Source organism: Cupressus sempervirens, chromosome 6, assembly GCF_028749045.1.
Source record: "Cupressus sempervirens isolate cs-2001-9-10 chromosome 6, ASM2874904v1, whole genome shotgun sequence".
Lineage (NCBI taxonomy): Eukaryota > Viridiplantae > Streptophyta > Pinopsida > Cupressales > Cupressaceae > Cupressus > Cupressus sempervirens.
Window position 1 is genome coordinate 99145067 of NC_143123.1, and position 24363 is coordinate 99169429.

General features: G+C 32.9%; 1 long non-coding RNA gene across 3 annotated transcripts; it reads right to left on the reverse strand.

The window, feature by feature from the left end:
- Positions 1 to 2933: 2933 nt before the first annotated feature.
- Positions 2934 to 24362, reverse strand: LOC149551420 (uncharacterized). 3 transcript variants are annotated; one of them, XR_016352745.1, is made up of 4 exons: positions 24231 to 24326; positions 4417 to 4483; positions 3323 to 3453; positions 2934 to 3153 (listed from the first exon to the last, which is right to left on the reverse strand). It is a non-coding gene; the product is annotated as an uncharacterized LOC149551420 (long non-coding RNA). The 3 variants fall into 3 exon arrangements; XR_016352743.1 differs by lacking the exon at positions 4417 to 4483 and having other exon boundaries at positions 3385 to 3453; positions 24231 to 24362; XR_016352744.1 differs by lacking the exon at positions 4417 to 4483 and having other exon boundaries at positions 24231 to 24362.
- Position 24363: the final 1 nt, after the last annotated feature.

The following is a 24363-nucleotide window of genomic DNA, read 5'->3' on the forward strand; positions in this document are numbered from 1 at the left end:
ACAGAAATAAGTGATCAAATAGTTAGCTTGGTTTTGAAAAAAGAAAGGAGTAGAAGAGAAAAATCAAAATTATTAGGGTAGCTATGACATATGAATTGGATGAATTGCGTGTTTGGGAAGTACGTAGATATTATTCTTGATTAGGTTTGAAAAAGATGGAAGGGAAAAAAACCTAACCCCAGCAACCATTTTTCAGACAGGTTGTCGTCAGTTTATTATATTGTCAATTTGTTTCAATAATTTGGCTGTTTCCACCGTGTGATTACACATCACACTCACTCAATTAGTCGTTCTCTCCTCTTTCCTTATCTTCCAGAAACATTTTAAGGTTTTAATATTCGTGTTTGTTTTTCAGTTAGCCGCGTTGACAGATTGGCTGTATCTTAACTAGCATCTTGTGTTCTAACGGCTATATCTTTTCTTTTACATTATTGATTTTAGAAAAACATATCGAACTTTCAAAAATCTGTCGTTTATAAAGTGTACTTTTAATATCAAATATTATAAATAAAACCAATTTGACAATTTATGAGTCATGTATTCTCATTGGACAAATATAATAATTGTATATATTTAATAAATATAATAAAAATTATACAACAAATATTGTCGAGAGAAATTAGATGTCAAAATAGAAAACTAACTTCAAGTCTGAATGGGAGCATTGCTCAACATCAAAAGATTAGTATGTACATAGGATTGGGAGAAAAAAAAACTAGTCAAATATGTAGCAATTTGGTGATGGATCCATGTTTTAGTGTCCTTTTGGGTTAGTTTCATGATGTTTCATCATACTTCCCTAAAGACTTGGTGATACTTAAACATGTTATGATGGATCTATTATGATACTTATACACATAATATAATGGTATACATTATAATTATAAGTCTATGTGAAGTAGTAAACCATTCGGATTAATGTGGTGTTTAAAGATGTCAACATGTTTTTGTATATAACTTGTGTTTGAGCTAACTTGCAACCTCAAGTCATAAGAGTTGAGCTTCAGATAATGGGCATGATTTACTACCACAATGAAGGACACAATCAAAACTACAATCAATGAACCTTCATGTAGAATGATGCTCTTGAATCTACTACAACTTCTACACACAATTTGACCTCAAAGTTTACAACTAATGGTTACAATCCAAGCAAAGGATAGTCTTGTTCCTACATGACCGCATGCTCCATAATGCATGTTGAATTTTATTTAGCGTTCAATGTTTCTAGTTTTGTTTAAATAAGCTTTTTGGTTTTGAATAAGTCAATTTCTTCCTAAGAAATGATAAGCGTAAATAAAACTTTTACAAGCTTATGTTATTGTTGCTCTAAGGATTCCCCTATAAATACAAGAAACTCCTATGAACAATAGTTGAACAAAGAATATTATAATAGATTTTGTGCTAGATTCTCATTGGCATTAAAGTCTACAGTTCCTGCAATTTCAGTTATAATGAATTTTAGTGGATGGTGACTTTCAACTAAGTAAATTGATGAGTTATTATGTGGTTGTGAATCTACAAGCAAGGACCACTTGAGATGTGAGTAATTAGTGGTTATCAGATATTTTTATTTACACAAATAATAATTTAGTGTACTTCATTTCCATTAATTTTATCTGTAATGTAATACATAGTTAAAGTGGTGAATATTAGTTAGTTGATTGAATGATTATCATATTGCATGTTAACTTATGTTAAGGTTCTTGTAATGATTTTATGATAAGTAGTTACTTTCAATTCCATTGTTGTAATAATTGTTATGATCACACACAACTACACTTATACACTTATGATCATACATGACTACACTATCTTATTCACAACCAAGTTGTATGAAGAGGAATTAGTAACTAGATTGCTTCCAATGTACTTGTTTTCATTCAAGTTCAATGTTTACAATGGATTCCAGATTGACTTTGTTGCACATATAGTGTAGGTTCCATCCAAGAATATACACCCTTGATCAATAAATACGTGGGCTTCTCTTATGATGAAAAGTTACATAATGGAAATTAGTTACTACATTAAGAGAATGCATCGAGACATCTACACCTACTAATTATCTGTAATAGAAACCAAGCAATTGCAACTATATAAAAGTGGATAAAATCTAGCAAAGGAGAAAATAGGAGCAGAGCTCTATAAGGGAACTAACAAGGAAATTAAATGATGATTTCCACCTAGCCCATAATATATCTTATGCAAATAAACACTTAGAATACATAGCAAGAGAATATACAACATATCCATAAAATGTGAGACAAGATATATCCTGGGACAAACCCTAATGAGGGAAAAAACCTAGCCTCCAAAAGTATCCATAACCATGCATTGTTTATAAAAGCATCATCCCAATCAACCATGAAATCCTTCAAAGCTCTCTAGCCACAACCAATCACTCCATGTAAAGAAGCATGAATCCACACATCTTACGTCATTTGTCCAACCTTCACAAATATTAACTAACTTGTCTAGTCTTAACAATTAACCTTGTGGTTTCTTTTATAGAAACAAGCTCCCACAATACCATTGCATGCTTTACATAAAACCATGTGCAATGTAGCTCCTTCACCACACATCCAATATTGAGTACTTTTTAATTTATTTCACCGACATTGAATGATTATATAATATCACAATGTTACAATATAATATAAACATTATGCATGCAATGTATACAACACATTTTCTCAACAATCTCCTACTTGTTATATACATTGCATAGGGGTCAATACATAGCCACATAATTAAACAAGGGGAAATCCCTCCTAGCATATACACCATCATGAACCAAAGTACACCATGTATTCCATCAAGGTGTCTACAACAACATCAAAGTATCCACCATCTCATACATGAATGTTCCCACCTCCTATTTCACCACTTCCACTAGACATACATAGAAGCCATCCAAAGAAAAAGACACCCGATTTGTCAAATTAGAATCATATATCATATACCAAATCAAATGTCAAAGCACAAACACTTGATCCAAAAGTAATCACATGTATCAATAGCTACCAGAATCATAGTTGTAATGAAATCCAAAACTAGTGCTAATCCATCCAACTATCTATATCTCCCATGTATACTAAGTGAATCCCACAACATCAACATATCCAACGTGTAACCTACACTTGCAAGCCTCAACTGCAATAATAGCCACATACACACCAATAAGTTCCCATTACAAAGGTAATGTCAAATCTAAAATGAATCCACTAAAATCATCTTATATAAGTGAATATATGTAGTGTCAAGGATATCCGTAGAAATATGAAGCATCTAAACCAATATTCTACAAAAACAAATATCATACCAAGTCTCCAACATTCTCCCAAGTTCTCCACAATCAACAAAGGAAAGAGATAAAGAAATAACCATTTCATCTTCCAAATGACATGTACATGAACACAAATCAATGATCACGAGCTCCAATGAATCTTTGATCTGAAGTAAGTGAAAATGAACAATTAGGAAGATAACCAAGACCAAAGAGAAATATTGCAAATCATGAATCATGTCCTTCTACACACACCTTTAAATGTCAGTAGTGCCAAGTATGATCTCCTCCATAAACACCCAAAAAGAAACCACAATAACACCCAGACCACACCATATGACCAACATGGATGTAATCCTATCAAAAGAAGATAAAACTCATAACCATTCCTAAACTAAGGGATGTTCCCAATTAAACCATATCCTAAACTCAACTGTAGTGTTATCATAATAACAACATATACACAAGAAGATAACCAATGCCAAACTATCTCTCAAAGAGCCCTCTAGAACTAAATCACACCATAGCTCAAGATCCATATCAATGAAAGATTATTATAAACATAGTGCCCCTGAAAGGAACAATTAGCTATACCTCTCAAGTAGTAAATCACCGAGTAGACCAAGACTAAGGAATGATAATACTCAACAAGATATCTAAGTCTCCAACCAAGACTAATATAAGAAAACTCTCCTCTCAAGTGCATACCAGGTGAATGATCCTTGTTCTTCCTGCTAAAAGCATCAACTATCCCAATAAATACATCTTTAATCCCCAAAGAAATCAATATCACTAGTATCTCTAAGTATTCATGAGAATCTATAATAGATCAATCCATGTCGAATCCAAATGCAACACAACAATATCAAGAAGTTTCTAGCAAATGATAAATGTACTTGATACCCAAAAAACTTAACCAAGATTAATGTCATTAATAACACCTGGGAATCAGGATCATAAACATGCCAACCATGATCTAAATTATTGCATCCAAAGAGATAACATGAGCCTACATACAAATACACTAGAACATGTCAAAAACTAAATGGGCATAAAGATTGTGCCATGGGATAATAATGAAAGCACCATAATAACAAGGATAACATGTCAAATGAAAGCATAAACCACACCTTTACCAAGGACCCCATGAATCCTCAAGATGTCACCATCTCAACACACTATGAAGATAATCGCCACCTATAAGTTTAGCAACAGATGTCAAAGACACTTCTACAACAATAGGACCTAAGATACCCATTAACATATGCAAACACTAAATACATATCACTTTCATTACTTCCACTCAATTGTGGTATCAAGTCACACATTTAATCATGATATCCATCTCCTACATAAAGATGCCCTAGGTCTTTATATTGACATAATTGATATGTTAGTACCAAGTAAAACCAATACCTCTAAATCAACAATATGCAAACCACCAACCAAAAAACTAGGAACCAACACTACACCATCATAACATCACTATCACAAGCTCTCATTGAACTATATATCCAAGGTATTTGTGACATCATGATAAAACCATCCTCTAACATGAGAATTAGCCAAGCCATCAAACTATCAAAGAACTCAACATGTTTCATGAGCTCCTCAAAAGAAACCAAAGTAATCATCATCCTGAACCAAGAAGATATGTTACCATAACAAAATCATGAATTAAAAAAAGATCATAAATTAAATCACCTACAAATCCAATCATGTAATTCCAAAGTTTGTAAACCCAAAGTACCCTTAGGGGTTGTGAGTATTATGTTGTGATGATCTTCCTCGGTAATATGTATTTGATTATAGCCAGTAAAATTGCCCGTGAGTGGAAACATCTCATGTTTGGTAGTGAGGTCTACTAGCATGTCAATGTTTGGTAATAAAAAACTGTCCTTGGGATAGACCAAATTAATATCTCTCAACTTGTACATATTATGATATTTCTCGATGAGTTAGATACTAACACCATGTTGGAGATCCACTTTGAATAGTTAATGTTACGAATGAATGTAGCCTATAAGAGTTTCTCTAACTTTTCTTTTACTAATAGGGCCACCTTGGGGTACATTTATAGATTTTATGCTGAACTATATTGTCATTTAGGTCCACTACAAGATGATAAACCGCTAGGTTGGGGTCTATCTTAGATATGTAAGCATAAGACCATATGAATTTAATATTTCCCTGGCAAAGTAGTGTTGTGAAAGTGTTTTCTTTGATCTTTAACAATGATACTAGTATGTACTTGATTCTTAGGCATTCTTCCATTCTAAAGTTGATGGGATTGGTTTCTTCATTTAAAATGAATGACTTTTGGATTGATAATCATGGATGAGATGAAGAGGAGAATCCTCATTCTCTAGTACCACATAGAGGTTTTCACTAGATGATACATTCTTTGTTTTTGCTTTTGAGGAGTCAAGAGGCGCCCCAAAAGGGTTTTCACAAGGATACCCATAGTTTTCTTTATTATTTTTATTTTTATGATGAAAGTCATCTTCCCCAATATATGCCTTAGGTTCTAGTTTACAATAATGCATAGAATATGTCTCCTAATCATGTTGTTATCATACTACCTATTGACACAAAAGTATGCACCCTTGCTTGTTGTACGACCCTCAAGCAACCTCGTGTAACATGGAAATAACCTCCAAGTGTGGGACTTGCACTCTGAGGTTGAATCTCTAGAAAAGGCCAACTTCCTTACAATCATGATACACCTAACTACTCTTTGAAGGGAAAGGGAGAAGAAGATGTAGGAAAGAAAACTACCTAGTCTAATCTAATGGAGGGTGATGCACCTGGATTGAATGGTCACAACTCTATCTAAAACTGCACAAAACATCAATGAAAACCCAAAATACACTAGACTTAACTTTCGTCTATCTCCCAAAGTGACATGTAGGTCTGAAACTAATGAAACATTGAAAGGAAAGATAATATTCACTTATTCAATGATTACCAAAAGATTGAACACAATATGAAAACTTAAGAAAATAGAAAGAAAACATTCTCTGCAAGGCATATTAATGCACTATTTAATAAAATGGTAAGAAAAGGTAAGGAAAGGAGATTTCATTAATGGAGGGAAAAATTTGTAGAGCATGCTACAAAGTATAGACAGGGAAGAACCCTTTACAAATATTTACAATTGCCTTTTATAGAGTTTAGGCATAACTCTAATATTACACTGATTTCAAACTCTAACTAGGTAGAGTTGAGATTGTAGAGAAGTAATAACTTTTGATCAAAAGAAATCATGATCAAATGCACATCCTTGTACAGGAAATCAAATTTTTTACATGCAAATTTGGCTCTGAGTAGATAGAAGCAGCGACCATTATCACTTGATTGGGCAGAAGGAAAAGCATAATGGTGTTTGGAAGAAATCTGCATTAAATAAGCATGGAGAACACTTAGAAGTGGTTGCAAATGATCAAACAGATCTGAGTGCCATTAAAGAACTATATCTGCTAGTGTTTTTAATGCCAAATCATCCATGTTAGATGGTCAAATGAAGTCAATCCATCTACCCTACTACATGGACCAATGTCCTCTAAGTATTCTGCCACCCTACCCAACATTTTATCTTTATGTTGACCGACTGCCTGCCTCTGATCATGGCTTTGTAGCTTGCCTTTGTCTTATCCCCTTAATCACAATGACCTTGCGACATCATAAAACTATCTTCTTCACATATTTGTAGCCGCTAAGGTTTTAACATTTATTTTGCCTGCGATGTTGTGATACCTCTATCTTTGACTGAGTCACCTTGTCGAAGCCTACATCCTGGTTGGCATAAAATGTCTATGACCTTGTGACCGTTGAGAACCCTAACTACCAGCATTGCCATTCATGTCATCGTGGCCTAAAGCCTGACTGTATCAAAGATATCTACGACCTTGCGAAGACAAAACTTTGACCATGATCGCCCAGTCACAACTGTCATTTACTTCTTTTATATAACCATTGTGACCAAGTTAAGCTATGAAATTAGCTAAGTTATCTGGTCATAGCATAATCCTTAACTGTGTCATAAACCACAACAAAACTTTGAAGACCACACCTTAATTACCGATCACCTAGTCGCAACCTTAAGACTTAACTCTGATGCTAGCCTCGTAAATGAGTGAACAAGCATTTCAAACCATTGTATCCTAACCATGGATTTTCTCTTAACCACATGCGATGATACAAAACCATCAGACTTGACTACAATTGTGACATTGCGACCTTAACTTAGGTTTGCATTTAACTCTGTGTGGCATTGCAAATAAAGAAGATCACCATTTCGCTGCCCTAGTCTAGGGTTAACCTTAATCACCTGCAATAGTGTGATGAATTGATCTTGACTGAGTAGTTGACTTTCACATGGTTACAACTTAACTTTGAAGCTTATTTCAATGGAATGATGTTGATTCATTTGATCTGCTTTCATTCGATGAGCCACTCCTTCGAAATTAGTCCTTGAGATGTTGTGACTGAAGGATCTCAAAAGTGCTTGGCCTACCATGAAACACGTTCACCTATCACCTATTCACAACCTACAACTAGGGTTTGGCACTTAACTTCACAAACATGTGCACAAGAAACAATCATGGCTTCACCATCCTAACCATGATTTAAGCTTAACTCTTTGAGACGAAGTGCCCAGAGACATTTCATAGCCTCACAACCTACATTAAAATGTTAGCACTTTGTCTTGTAAAGTTTCATAGACTACGATCATTAACTGTTTCCTGCACTCATGGCCTCTCTAATGGTTAAGCCATAACTATAACAACTAGGCGATGAAAGGTAGTCGCATGGTCACAACTTGGATTTTATCAAATGATGTAAGGGGATTAAAGGACTTAGGGATATAAGGAAAAGTCAAAGTTCTATGTATCCATCTTATCATGCTTGGCAATAAATGAACCAATCAAATAAACATAATCATAGCTATCACCCTAGATATTCAATTTTTGGAAGGGGGGCAAAAATGGTTAACATTTCTGGAAACTCAAAGGGGATGGTTTCCTACTAAGCATGGACCAATAACCTTAAGCAATCCATTGGGCTATGGAGACACAAAAAATGAAACCCTTACACTGCAATCAACCAAAAAATTGAAACCTTTGCAACTACAAAATTCAAAACTTGGCTATCTCATAGAGAAAAACCAACACTCATGCACTTCCTGGAAAACTGGAAAAAATGGAAAAAATACATCTACTCTACTATGTACAGGAATTTACAGATATGAAAGCTAAACAAACCCATTGACTAGCTTGTTGAAGTAGTTGTCTTTCCTCAAAGGTTGGTTTCTTTTCCCATGCACATGAGCAGCGAAAAAGATCAGCAAACAAGACAAGCATACTGTTGCTTAGAACACCTCCTTCCCAATGCTAAAGACAATGAAGCTCTCTAGCACTTCTTGAGCATCAAAGATACCCGCGACCTTACAAAGACAAGTCTTTGACCATGATCACCCAGTCACGAGTGTCATTTGCTTCTTTCATCTAACCAATGCGACCAAGTGAAGCCGTGAAATTAGCTGAGTCCCTAGGTTGCAACATAATCCTTAACTACATCATAAACCACAATGAAAGCTTGAAGACTACACCTTAAATATTGATTGCCTAGTTGCAACCTTAAGACTTAACTTTGATGCTAACCCTATGAATGAGCAAACAAGAATTCTGCACCATCACGACCTAACCATGGTTTTTTTCTTAACCACCTACAATGATGCGAAACCATTAGACTTGACTACAATTGTGTCATTGTGACCTTAACTCAGGTTTGCATTAAACTCCATGCGGCACTGCGAACAAAGAAGATCGCTATTTCGCTACCCTAGTCCAAGGTTAACCTTAATCACCTATGACTATGTGATGAATTGATTTTGACTGAGCTATTGACTTTTGCATGGCCATACCTTAACTCTGAAGCTTAGTTCGATGGAATGATGTCAATTCATTTGATTTTCTTTCATTCGACAAGCCACTCTTTCAAAACTAGCCCTTGTGATGCTATAACTGAAGGATCTTGAAAGCACCTGGCCCACCATGACACACGTTCACTTGTTGCCTATTCACAACTTGTAACTAAGGTTTGGAACTTAACTCCACGAACATGCGCGCAAGAAACTATCGTGACTTCACCATCCTAACCATGATTTAAGCTTAACTCTGTGACGAAGCAACCAGAGACATTTCATAGCCTCACAACCTGCATTTGAATGTTAGCACTTTGTCTTGCAAGTTGCACTGACCACAGTCATTAACTGTTTCGCACATTCATGGCTTCTCTGTGGTTAAGCCATAAATGCAGTGAGAACAGGCGATGAAAGGTAGTCGCATGGTTGCAATTTGGATTTTCTCATATGATGCAAGGGGATTAAAGGACTTAGGGATATAAAGAAAAGTCAAAGTTGTATGTATCCATCTTATCATGCATGGCAATAAATGAATCAATCAAATAAACATGATCATGGTTGTCACCTTGGATATTCAATTTTTAGAAGGGGGCAAAAATGGTTAACACTACCCCCATGAATTCTAGGAGGATGTCCTCACTTTAGAATACATTGATGTAGGTGATTCTTTTTTAATTTTAACCTATGAGTTTATGATTTATGAGTGGAAGATCAATGAGGTTGATGGAGAGTTGGAAAAGGATAGAGTCTCCCAAAAAAGCTCAATTGCTAAGTATAACATTATGGGATCTCTTAAATCCCTCTCTAGGAATATCTTTGACCTTAATAATTTCATCCCATATATTCCAAAAGGTATAGTTAGTTTCTTTGGTGTCCCTATTTTTGGTTAAACCAAATCCAAGACCTTGGTTTCTTGGTCATTTACTAGGCACAAGAACGTCCCTCATGCAAATTTCTTCTTGGCCTAAACCACCACCTTGTTATTCTCATTGCTCAATATCCAATCTTTGGGATGAGATATTTATCTCCAAAGTAGTCAAAGAGTAAGTTGTTAGAGGGTTGAGATTCTTGGTACAACCATTTTTTTTATGTCTGCCTACATTTAGTTTTCATTTAAAATACGATTGGAGAGGAACATTGAGTTCCCAATTTTACTTGAGTTTAGGTTCTTTATGTTTTGTTTGATTCTGATGGGATGGGTATCCTTGAGTGTGGGTTTAAGGAGTAGTGCCCTTACTGCAAAAATGTTTGATAAACTATATGCTCCACAACCCTTATTATTTGTATTGATAGTAGAAACGGTGGATGCAAGTATAGCCCCATGATCAATATGAGAGAGGGAGGAACTGTCAACAAAGGTGTCAATGTTTGTTCCTAGACAATACTTAGAATGGGGGAATGAAGATTCTAACTTACAAAAAATGTGTGAAAGACTAGGAAACAACATGGATAGTGAATTTAGTGCCATTGTGGGGTAATTTGATGTAGTGGTGAAATATGGAGGGAACAACCTACAAAGCATGGATCCATTGGCGATTGACAAGGATATTATATGGGAGGTCAAGATCAACAATATGACACTATATTTTTCACTCTTGGGCCTACTTGAATGGATAGTGAAATAATAATTGTAGAGATATACTCTAGGTTATCATATTCCTTGATGGTTATGACTTATTATGCAATATCATCTTTACAATAGCCCATATATGGTATAACTTTTAAAGAACAAAGGTTTATGGATGAGCCATTATCTATTATGGCTCATTTGATAATGAAGAATTTTACCACATGTGACAACATCATAAAGTGCAAGGTTGTGATATGATGAAACATATGACATGTTAAATATTATAATTGATACAACAAAATATGCTAATAGGTGGCCCACAAGGGCTTGAAACTATGTGACATTGTCATTGACATGGATACACAAAATTTGCAAGGTATTTGCGAGGATCCCTTGATTAATCAGCAATGCATAAAGGAGATTTAATATGGAGATTTTTGTGGACTTATTCCCATATTGCACAGTGGAAGAAGATATAGTAGAAACCAACAACACATATTCTTCATTGTCAATGGTAGTGACTACACATTGATTATCCAATCCTTTGATATGAAGGATACCAAAAAAGGTTCAACTTGGGTGATGCAACCAATAATGTTGTCATAATTGATGTAGGTTGTGGTATAATGTTTTCCATTAGTGTGCTCACATTATTTTCTAGTCCCTTGATTATGGTATCTTTGATTAGTATTGGATGGGGATTTTCCCATGTTATGTTTATGAAACACATTTTGGTAGATTTGAAGGTTGAATTAGGTGAAGGTTATGTTAGAAGATCAACGATGATATCCTTAGAATCTATAAGATCTTGTATGTATGTTTGAAATTCATGCACTTAACAATCAAGCATTCTTTAATATGCTGATAGTCATAGTATTTGTTCTCCTTATACCATGTAGGTTTAGGAGTAGACTCATCAAAAGATTGAGCCCATGGAGAGACAATCATATTGGCCTTAGTTATTCTATTAAAGATAAGATCTAATGGATCACCCAAAGGGATGGATGTGTGCTTTTGATTATTTAGGATGTGAGGCTTCGGTTGTGTAATGCCTACCCCTAGTTGAATTTTCTGTTGTATTGCTAGATTCTTTTAGGCTAGTATTATGATTCTATTTTATGATTATTAGTACTTGATTACCAGATTAGATTAGATGTATTTCATACTCAGTTTATATATGTGATGAATTACTTAGTTATTTCAGGTATTTATGATTGTTTCAATGACGATATATGTATGTTAATTTAATGACTTTCAATTATTTCATGATGTCAGTTAAAGGAATGATTTATATGTAGTTTCAATGGTTACCTACCCCATACTTGCATGTGTATGGTGTATGTGTATGTTTTACTTTATGATTGATGTTCTTGATGTGGTTGAGGGAGGGAGTCATAGTCACCTGCTAGTTGGGATCTACACAATGTACCACTTCCTACCATTGTCTATTTAGTTTTAAATATATGTGTATGTACATGCGTGGATTTTATGTAGATTACAAGTACTGAGTATCAACTTCCTTGAATGGCCAGGATGAGTGTACCCTATCGCATTATTTCAATGGTATAAGTGGGGAGATAACTCTTGAGTCCAAATCTTAACCTAAGCCAATTGTCCTAGAAAATAGGACAAGTATCTGAGTTAGTTTCACCTTTTCGAATTCATCAAGTGACGTGAATTCATGACTTTGACCTTGGAGTTTGATTTAGTTTTATGTTACAATTAAATCAAATTAAAATATAATTTAATGAATTAATTTAATGGAAATTTTATAAAGAAATTTGATATTTAATTATATTTAATTAATTGAGAAATTAATTAAATAAAAGAATTAAATTTAAAAAGATTTTATCAAAGTTCTAATTTTCATGTTTTATATTTATTAATTTAATAATTATTTATTTAGGAGTTTATTTTAATAATAAACTCTAAATAACATTATTAGTTAAATTAATAAATATTATATTAAAAACATCTCGCAAATTAATAAGAGAGAGTAAGCAATTATTTAATTAATTTGCATAAAGCATATGCATGAAATTAATATATAATAAATAAATTAAAGGGAGAAAGAAAATTAATTTAATAAAGATATTTTAAATTGCAAAAAGTGTGCATGAAAATGTAAAAGATAATAAAATATTAAAAGAAATTGATCAATGAACTGCCTTGTGTGATTGCATCTCAGAGATTTGGAGCTCATTTTTTCAAATACCGAGAATTTTGGAGAAGCGATTTTCAAGGAAGGAAGTTTTCAGAGGAAAGGGATTTTCTTGCATTCTCCGTGCGATTGCATGTTTGCGGGTTAGCATCAGATTCAAGTAAAATCTAGTGTTTAATTTCGCATTAGCTTCACTTTTCCAATTTTATGTTTGCTTTGTGTCTAGATAGATTCGTTCTTGAATAATTGTTGATTTGGTTGGTTTCTTTAATGAAACCCTATTGTCCATCTGAGTTTATTTTCATTTTAAAGTTATCTGTGTTTGAGGAATGAAATTTTTGGAAAACCCTCATGCTTGTAAATTTTAATCAATTGGATTTTTGTTTAAAATCAAAATTTAGAATGTATATTTGATTGGTTTATTTGGGTTATCGCGATGACAATTTCCAGCCGACGGGCTTTAAATGTAATTTAAAAAAGGTAAGTTTTAATTTAATTTAATTTTTAGTTTAGTTAAATTTTATTAATAATTTTATTATTATGTTAATTAAAATTATTAAATGCTTTAAATATTAAATGTTTTAAATATATTAAATTTTATTACTATTAAATATTAAATGTTATTTAATAATAATATTATTAATTATTATTATTAGATTAATAATTATTTTATTAATAAATTAATATAAGTTATTTTATTGATAAATAACTAATTATTATCTATTAATAGTGTTATGATTATTGAGTTAATTTTTACTAATAATTAATTTAATTTAGTATTAAAATGTATGTGTGCAAGTTTATTGTAGATTGTAAATTGGAAAAAATGATTGTTTTAAAGTAAATTCAGATATTACTTCATAATGCAATTATGAAAATGATTTATTTTATTAAGGAAAACTATTACATCTTTTGATAATTTGAGAACCATAGTAGCTTTGATACTTTGGTAGTGAAAACTAGAACCTTGTCGAATATTCTTGTGTTTTGAAAACCCTATCAAGAAATTATACTTTGAAAATACGAAAAAAATTATCTGGTTATTTTTTGAATGTTGTGTTTTGATAACAAATTGAAGTATGAAAACTATGTTCAAACACCTTGTTATGCTTTGTTGAGTGTTGAGAATTGCATGGACTTTAGAACGTTATCAATTGTAACTTACAATGAAAACGAAAACGTGAACCATGTTTGGTATTGAAAAATCTATGAACAATAATACTTGGAAAAGAAAACTGAAACCTTGGTTGTTATTCAATCTTTGTGTTTTGAAAATGAAAATGAGAACTTGGAATACATTAGCAAAAATTAAACTTGTGTATTTTCCAAAACCTAATGTATTGAGAAGGTTGCATTATATGTACTGTATGCGATGTGTGTTTACTAATGTTGTGTTTCGAGGTTGACTTAGCTTTGGCTAGTTAGGATATTTACCAGAGGCTTGGGGGTTTGTTCTAGGATGTCATGATGATGTTTTGTTACGATCTTTTATACCCAACCATGGTAATGTGTCATGTGTATTCTATGAGGAATTTGTTCAAATGGTTGTTATTGCTTTCCAGTATCTCTTGTGTAGAACTGTGGTGGATGATGTGTCTTTCCTGATATAACCTTTGAGTCTTCGATCAATTATCTTTGGTTTGCTTTCCAGTTGCTTTTATAGGACTGAGGTGATTATGTGATTTGTTTTCGTGATGTCATGTTGTGACATGGATTTGGTTTATGTGTACTTGATTTTGGATCAGTCCTATTAGGATGATCATATTGGTGGAATTTGTGATAATGATTAGTGATATTTCAGTGATTTCTAGTTGCTTGTTTAAGGACTAATGTGTGGTTTATAGTCATTTGAGATCTTTTTCTTTTGTTGAGTTTAGGTTAGGTTTTTTGTATCTCATGTGGGGAAGTGGCTTGCAATGGAGATCGATGCCTTAAAGAAGCTAGCGAGTAACCCATTGTAGGTTATTTTAATAAGTCATAACATTTCATCAAATGTGTTTAAAATGAATTAATAAGATATTGGTGCCACAAAAAGTCACTAGGGGGTCTAGATTATTAAAAGACTATCGTGGTGACCTTTGAGCTGACTTGTTAGTATGCCTTGTCTGTATGAAAGGATATTGATGTCGCATAAAGACACTAGGGGGCCGAAGTATTAAAAGACTGCCAGGGAACCTTAGATTTGGTTCATGTGATGATAGTTGCCGACTTGCATAGTAGATTTCCTACATGTATGTATAACCTGTGGGTTTAGTTGATACTTGTGTTTTGGTACCCTTGAGATAGTTTGCTTTTAGGTGATTCCTTGAACCTAGTTGTTGGTTTTGACTTTTGAGTTTGTTATCCTATTTGGGACTTGAGTTTATCTCCTCAATGTGGTGACCTTTTTGGGTTCCACAAGGTCAAGTGGTAGTGCATTTTCTTATACCACTGAGATTTGACTATTGGATGTCGTTGCTGGATGTGTTTGTGCAGATGTTCCTTTTTTTCCAATCTTGTATTCTTGATGGATGGTTATACTCTAAGAGTATTGTATTTGATTTCATAGATCTTATGAGATGCTACAATTTATTTTATGATGTATATTCTTTCAGCCTCTCATACCCTATGACTTTTACAGTGGATGATTGTGCATTCTATTTATTACCAAGGGGCATCCTGTAACTGCATATTATTTAAATGGATTCATACTTGTAGTTAGTCCATGACGTAGAATTATTAGGTGTTAGATTAAATTTTAATTAAACTTAAATGTGATTCAATGTCATGGGACCCTTAGGGGATGTTATTTGTTTATGTAGGTTGTTATGTTTATGAGTTAATGCTTCCACTATATTTTATCTCTTGTTGCTATTATCTTTTTAAAAAAAATGTTTGACAAACTTAGCGAAACATTAGGCTAATTTCTTTTGGGTTCCTTGGCAGGGCATTATAGGTTGTTCCTGGGGGACAAAGATAACATTTTTTGAATGACCATTGACATGTAGATATTTATTGGAGGTTTATGGCCAATAACGACAACTTGGACATGCTTCATATTTGTGGTCCCATCACCTACAACATTATTGTTTTTATTCCAGTGACATAGATGATTGGTATAGGGCATGACATGATTGGTTTCCTTATAACGCTTGATAATTCCTTCTTCCAAAAGGCTCTTTTAATATCCGACCCTTTCTCTCAAATGTCTTTGCATGTATAGATGCACATATTACACATATAATTGGCCATTTAGTGTGGATATTATCAATGAATGTATTGGCCAAGTGCTTTTGGGAGGGTTTGTATGGCAATCATGTTGAAATGGTCTACCACCTTTGGAGGTAGTAAGTTAGGCTTTCACCTCCCTTTTTGTAGTCAATTTTGATTCAGTCCCTCTTAGTCTTGTGTCTTCAAGGGACAAAGATAACATTCTTTGAATAACCATTGACTGGAAGATATGTATTGGAGGTTTATGACTAATAATGACAACTTGGACATACTAGATCGATATGGTATGAAATTTAAGATGATTGGTATAGAGATTGACATGATTGATCTCCTTGTAATGCTTGATAATTCCTTCGTCCAAAAGGAACTTTTAATATCTGACCCTTTCTCTTAAATTTCTTTTTATGTATAGATACATCTATTACACATGTAGTAGGCCATTTAGGGTGGAGATTATCCGTGAATATATTTGCCAAGTGCTTTTGGGAGGGTTTGCATGGCAATCATGTTGAAATGGTTTACCACCTTAAGAGGTAGTAAGTTAGGCTTTCACCTCCCTTTTGGTGGTCAATGTTGATTCAACACCTCCTAGTCTTGTGTGTTCATCTCTCATACAGAGAGAGAGAGAGAGAGAGAGAGAGAGAGAGAGAGAGAGAGAGAGAGAGAGAGAGAGAGAGAGGAACACACAAGTATATATATATATATATATACCCCACTCCTTCTCTCTTTATGTCTATATATCCTCCCCTCCCTTCCTCATCAAAACGATTGCACAATCAACATCATATTCTTAATTGTCTATCAATTGACTTCATGTACTACAAAAATTTACCCACAGGTATACCATTTTTTTTTTCTTTCAAAATGACCTTACAACTCTTTAGCATACTCATTACACATCAAAGTGCAATTGCTACATTTAAAAAAAAAAATTACCCCCTAAAATCACCATAAGATATATATTTTTATTTAAAATAACAAACAAAAATAGACATTAGGTAGACTATGATATTTGTGTTTGTGTTTGCACTTCACCAATAGGTTACAATTCTTAATTTTTATGGGGGGTTTTCGTCAACTAGTTAGACTTGTTTGACTTAGTTGATTTTTATTTTAATCTATCTATAATTTTGATTTTTTCTAGGTTTAGTTGCAGGAATCATTAATGGTGTAGACATTTTCTATATTGTACTAGGAATTTTTTAGTGGTCTAATAAATATTTATTTCTTTTGTCCCAAGAAGTTGTAGCTGTATCTTTTTTAAATAAGTTTATCAAATTTTCATAATCTACAGTCAAAATTGTAATTAATAACTTGGGAGAACATTTAATTTTGAGACATTGATGTTAAATGAAACAAGCAATAGAAAATCAATAGGAAAGAAAATAAAATTGAAGGAAGAGTAATTCAAAGTGGAGTTGATTTAATACAAATATTTTAAGTAGTGTTAAAATTTGAATAAAAAATAAATATGTATTATAAAATATTTTTTAATTAAAAAAAATTACATTATCTTATATTTGTAAAATGATTTTTTCATGAATTTAGATTTAAAATAAAATAAAATTGTTCAATAGTCTACATCTAAGTTTCATCTTTCAACATAATAAAAATTAAAGCCCATTTTAACATTGCAAAATAGATTATGCCTCCAAAAATCAAAACTTGCCTTTTATTATCAACTTGTTATAATAATATTTTGATGATAATTTATCATAAATAAATCATAGGTTAAATGAGTTATCAAGAAGCAAGTCCATTCATTTATATTACCTTGAAAAATATTTTTTATGTTGCTTATTTATCAATAGTGGTAGAGTTCTTCATTCATAAGTTAGAAGACAATTTTTTATGGGCCACACACAAGATTTTCATATTTGTGAGATCTTTTTATGGATCTTTAAAAATCTAAAGCACAATATTAAAAAAAAGCTCATATAGAATAGATAAAAAATTACGTAACAAGCTGTAAAAACTATTATTGGGTTGATGCTATAATTTGTGTTTAAACTATGCTTATAAACTCTAATATGTCCCTTAAATGTTCCTAATAGAGGATGAGAGTAAAAAGACAACTAGAGTATGTTATGAATAATAATGTTAACTCTATGAGCTTGTGGATTACTAAGAACATTTAGGATAACTTTAAAATAAAATATTATACTCTAAACATTAAATAAAATAACCACTATTTCGAGTTATACTTTCGCTATAAGGTTAATTGGGAGACTTGTGGGATGAGAATTATCAAAGAGGTTGAAATGCTTTATACCTACTCCCAAATAGGTGCAAACAAGCTGAACTTTGGGACAAGAAAATCAAGGGGACTCTTTTGGTTTGCTAGGCATGTCAACCATCCTCTATGGTTTTGAGGTTTGCGGTTGTAGCATGTCAAACTACAACTGGAGATAGCTAGAGAGAATTTAAAAGTGCTCTAATATCAAGTAATCTCAAAGTCAAAATATCAGTACCCTATGAGATTTTTTTGATAGAAGCAAACACATTTCCATTAGAGGCATCAATAATGGCTCAACTAATAAGTTATTCAAAGAAGGTTGAAACAATGGATAACCAACTTTAACCTAAAATATCCATAGATGGGGGTCTTGATCATAGAAGGTAAATAAGGATGATGCAAAATAGAAAATGGTTGATCAAATGGAATGTCAAGTTACATGAATGTCCTAGTACGAATGAAAAAATAGAAAAAAAAAATGTAATGTAAAAAGTTAGGACTATAATGTGAACTATCATAGAGGGCGAAAAAAACTTATTAAGTCAAAGAACTTAATTCAACTTGTGGACACAATGAAAAATATTATTTAAGGACAATTATTAAAGGAAAAGAAAGATTGTTAGTTGCTCAATCAAGCCCGAGAAGCTCAAGATGAAAGAATTTACATATTCTACACTAATTGTTTGGTTGTTGGATTTGGGGTGGAACTAGAAAATGCAAATATCATGATTCCCAAATTTGTAGTTTGTTTCCAAAAAACAAAAAACAAAATTGGATTTTCCAAATTCTAAATTTTGCCCATAATGAGCATACGAATTGGAAAACCAATTCCATTTCCACTTTTCAATAAATCAAAATTGATAAACTTTTCAGGTTTGTTTGCTCGCATTTACCCCTGTGAAGTTTTGTTTGTGAAAGTTTACCCATTTCTTCATATTTATGAAGTATCATGCACTTGGGAAACTCTAACTATTTGCCAAAGGGCTTATTTTAGGTTAAATTCATCTTGATCTCTTTATGATTTTAAGCTCAATCCTCTATTATGGACATAATGAAGGGAAATGATGAGGTACATGAAAGGTCTCGTTCGACCTAATGGCCAAAAACCTTGACAAAAATTCATATATATTTGAGTCCTTCTGCAACCATTCTTGTGAGGATTTTTTTTCCTCTTTATCTATTTCCATTTCATTGGATTTAAATTTTCCTATTTTGTACATGCTTGCTTCAATGATATTTTGTCTCTTCTAGAAATTATTTTCTAGCTTTGCTAGTGATATGCGAATGATTGAAGCTTATATTGTCTCTTATATTCGTCTTATTGTCATATATAACAACGAGATTGTTGTTAATTTTCTTTACTAGGGGTTTTTGGAAATGTTTTTTCTTTCTTTTTTACAACTGGGAGATATGATTATAACTAATGAGTAGCTTGTTTTTATTTGGCTTATGTCTACTTTTGACATGTAAAACTATCAACAATTCTATGGGTTCTTTCTATTTTACAGGGGATTCTTATGCTATGGTAACGTCTTGATATAGTTTCTCAAGGTCTGTTTTCCTCTCTCTCTCTCTCTCTCTCTCTCTCTCTCTCTCTCTCTCTCGTTTTGTGTTGTCTATTTAAGGGTATTTATGGGATTTTTGAGATCTATTCTTTAAGCATTTTTTTTTGTGTAAGATGTTCTTCTTATTAGAATGGACTTGCCTTTGAAAATGTTTTTAAATTGTTTTGAAGTTAAGTCTCATCAGATGCCTTGGCTATGGATGTCGATTGAGTTTATACCTATTTTTAAATTAAAGTTATGGTCTTGACTCTTACAAGTAATGATAATGTTGATTGTACAAAAGCATTTAAAAAAAGGAAAAAAAACCAATTCAAAAAAACCAAAAAAAAAAAGGGAAAAAAATAATAATTCGAATTCTATGAACTAAATGCCAAAAATGCATCTTCTCACTCATTTTTCGTATGAACCAAATGGTTCCAACCATTTTTTGAAAAAAACACTTTCTAGATTTAGAACTTCCCCCACCAGGTACTTCCAATATTGTTGAATTCCAACATTTTGTAACTTAAGTAACCAAATCAACCCTAAGAAGACATAATGCTACTATATCTCTATTGCACTACTTATAAAGATTTTCTTTTGTAATATAAAGACAACTCAATGTACCATTTGTTTGATGAAGATAGGATCAATATAACTCCCATTACTAGAAGATCCAACGAGAGAAAATTGTTAGAAAATTGTTTAATGATACTATTCTTTAATTCCTCAGGCCCCATTTGGCTACAAGAATTATCAAATGCAGTATTCATCTATACTAGAATAAGCTCTCTTCTGGTATTCAGGCATTCTTAAAATAAGTTCTGGAATATCATCTGGACATGTTTGGTTGGCATGGAAGAGAAGTCGAAATATGCATATTCTATGTTTGGTTGCAACTATTGAAATAGGAATTGGAATAAGTTTTGTTTAATAAATTATTATTTTTTATTTATTTTTAGTTTGGTAATATTTCAAATAATTTTATTTATTTATTTATAAAAACACAATTTTTAATAAATATTTTAAAAAGTCAAATTATTTTAATTAGCCTTTATTTTATTTTTTAAATTGACTTTATAAGTGAAAGATATACCACAACCTTTGAAATTCATCGAAATTCAAAGGACATATTATAGTGTATATTATGAATTTAATTCCAAATTAAATCAAATTATATTAATGAGTATAAGATCAAAACTAAAATCATTTTATTTTAAAATATATTAAAGAAAATACAAAATTGAAATAAGTCGAGATCATTAATACGATATTTAAATGATCTTTTACCATAGTTTTAATTATAAGACTAAACACAAGATTTATTTGTGAAGATAATTTTATGAAAATTTAGAAAAGATATCGAATATGATAATAGTCTTTTTTGTCATTTAAAAAAACACACATAATAAACGTTAAATAATGTTGACTAGTTTATATCTTATAATGAATAGAAAAAATAGTTCAAAAATGCATTTTAGTAGCAAAATACAATGAAACGACAAAGTTACGGACCCGTAAACCCATCAAATTGGGTTTATTAAAAACTAGAATAAGAATAAGCTATTCTTATTCCATCTTTTCTTAGGAATTTCGCTATGCTCATTTGGGGGTGAAATTAGGATAGGAAAATTCTAATTCCAATTTTGTATTTTGCAAACAAACGTCAAATTAGCAAATACAGGCATTTAGATTTTTCTATTCCCGCCCAATTCCTGCAACCAAACAGGGCCTTCGACTCTTTCGTCTCATCTCTCCCATTAACAAGTTTAGTTTCAATCATTTCAAATAATACCCCTACATATGTCACTCTAAATCATGACAATTTTAACTTTCAGATCAATGCAGAGAAGGAAAAATCCTTTTAACTCAAGAGAACAAAGTCATTTTCAATTCAATCCTTGAACATCAACTTCAGGAAACCAACCATCTTTTAGATAGTGACAGGTTTAATGGGGTAGGGGAATTGATTCATAGCAGTTGACTGACTATTATTATTTGGAAGGCTTTAGAGGCATGTAAAAGGTCAAACAACAAAAATAAGTCTACTAATACCTTTCTGACAAATCCTTGGTATGATGAGGAGTGTAAGGTAGCAAAGAGAAATATAAAAGGGAAAGAAGCTAATAAAGAGACCAAGAAATGGTATACCAAACTTATTTGCACCAAAAAAGTAGAATATGTCATTGCAAGAAAGCAACAACTAATATCCTTAGGAAAGCATGACCCCAAGAAGTTTTGGAAAGAATTACAACAAGAGAGAAAGCGAATAAATAATAACATTAGGAATGTGCAATGACTCGAGTATGCAAAGCTGCTATATGAGCGCTGTCAAGAGGAGAACAATCCTCCTAAGGTGAATACTTCGAAGGAACTCTTCATGATTGATGATATCAAAACAGGGATAAATAAATTGGCAAGTGGTAAAGCAAGTGACATTGATGGGATGCAAGTTGAATTCATAAAATAGGGAGCAAAAATTATTGCACCTCACATAAAGGATATTCTCAATTGTGTTGCTTGCGAAGGTTTCCCATTAGATTGGACTACTAGTGTGGTTATCCCACCTTTTAAGAGCAGTGATAACAACAACCCATCCAACTATCGCACTATTATGGTTAACCCACTTCTTGGAAAACGTTTTGGGAGCATGATTGAATGTAGAATCAACAAATGGGCTGAAAGTGAAGGTAAAAGAGCAAGAGGGTAGGTAGGTTTTAGACCCAACCCTCCACCATTGACCATTGCATCACCCTTCGTCACATAATTGAGAAAGTGTGGAACAATCAAGGGGAAGAAGTGTATTTTTGTTTTGTTGGCTTCAAGAAAGCCTTTGACATGGTGCAGTTAGAGACAAGCTATGGAACAAAATGAAAGACTTAGGCATCCCAGATGAATATAGAGCAATAATGCATAGATTATATGACAAAGTTAGAGCCAAAATAAAAACTAGTGATGGTATGTCCAAATGGTTTGAGAGTGACATTGGTGTCAAGCAGGGATGCCCTTTATTCCCTACCTTGTTCGGGCTATACATCGTAAACTAGAAAATTGGTTAGATAACACGGAGGGGGAGGCTATTTAGTTGGGATGGTATGTGGTGAAGCTTCTTTTGTGTGTTGATGACTTCATTTTGATAGCAAAAATGACTCAAGGATTAAGCGATCATTTAGGGGCCTTAGAATTTTGTTGCTAAGAAGTTGGGATGGGTGAATATGTCCAAAACCAAAGTCATGATTTTCTCTCTAAAGAGAAAATAAGAGAATACTACATTCCTTTTCAAAGATAGCCCATTGGAAATCGTGAAAGAATACAAGTACATTGTGATTGACTTTAATTATAAACTCAGCTGGGAGACTTGTAGAGCGAAAAGGATTCAAGGGGGGTTGGAAAGCTTCATTTATGCTTCAGAATAGATGCAAGACAACAAAACTATGGGATTGGAAAACTAAGAAGACTCTCTTCGGTTTGCTAGTCACGCCGATAGTTCTTTATGGTTGCGAGGTGGGGGGGGGGGGGCAACATGTCAAAATGTGGATGGAGGTAAATAGAGATAATTAAAAAACATTTAATCACAAACAATCTCAAAGTCAAATCTTATGTTCCCTATGAAATTCTTTTGTTAGAAGCTGATGCTTTTCCATTAGAGGCTTCAACGTTAATTTGGTTAATTACCTACTTAAAAAGGACGGAAAACATGCATGACAATTAGTGGCCAAAAATTGTGAAAGAAGAAGCTTTCAACCATAGGAAGAAAACATGGATGAAGCAAAACATTAAATGGATGGATAAATGGAACATCAAGATGCAAGAGTGTCCGAATGATAATGGGGGCATAAAAAAGTTTGTTAGGAAAAAGTTTCAAAGTACCATGTGGAATAATAACATTGGCAGAATGATAGAATTTTTTTTTATTACATTAAAGAATTCAACCCAACTAGAGATCACGACGAGAAAGCATACATTGGGGCTATTATTAAAGGTAAGTCAAGGTTGTTATTGGCTGAGTTGAAAACTGAATCCCATCACCTCATGTGTGAGAAGTAGATGGAAGAGGCCCAAGGAGGTTTGAAAGGAGAGGATATGCATGTTTTGTAGGACGGGAGCTATTGAAACAAAATGTCATTTTCTTTTCTAGTGCACAGTTTAAGAGACCTTTCGAATTTATTATGATTTCATACAAAAGGCGGCCATGCATAGTTTATTTGAGGTTGACAGGTTCAAGCAAATAGGGGATTTCTTGGTTAAGATCCATATTAGAAAATTGGAAATGGAAATAAGTATAGAATCTGCTTACCAGCACGTTCTGCGGGTCTAGGGACTGCTGTGGTGTCATGGACTGTCATTAAAATCACATTCATTCATTCATTCGATCGAAAAATTCTGTCAGCTTACAAGCGATTAAACTAGGGAAGTAACTGTGCTCTCTC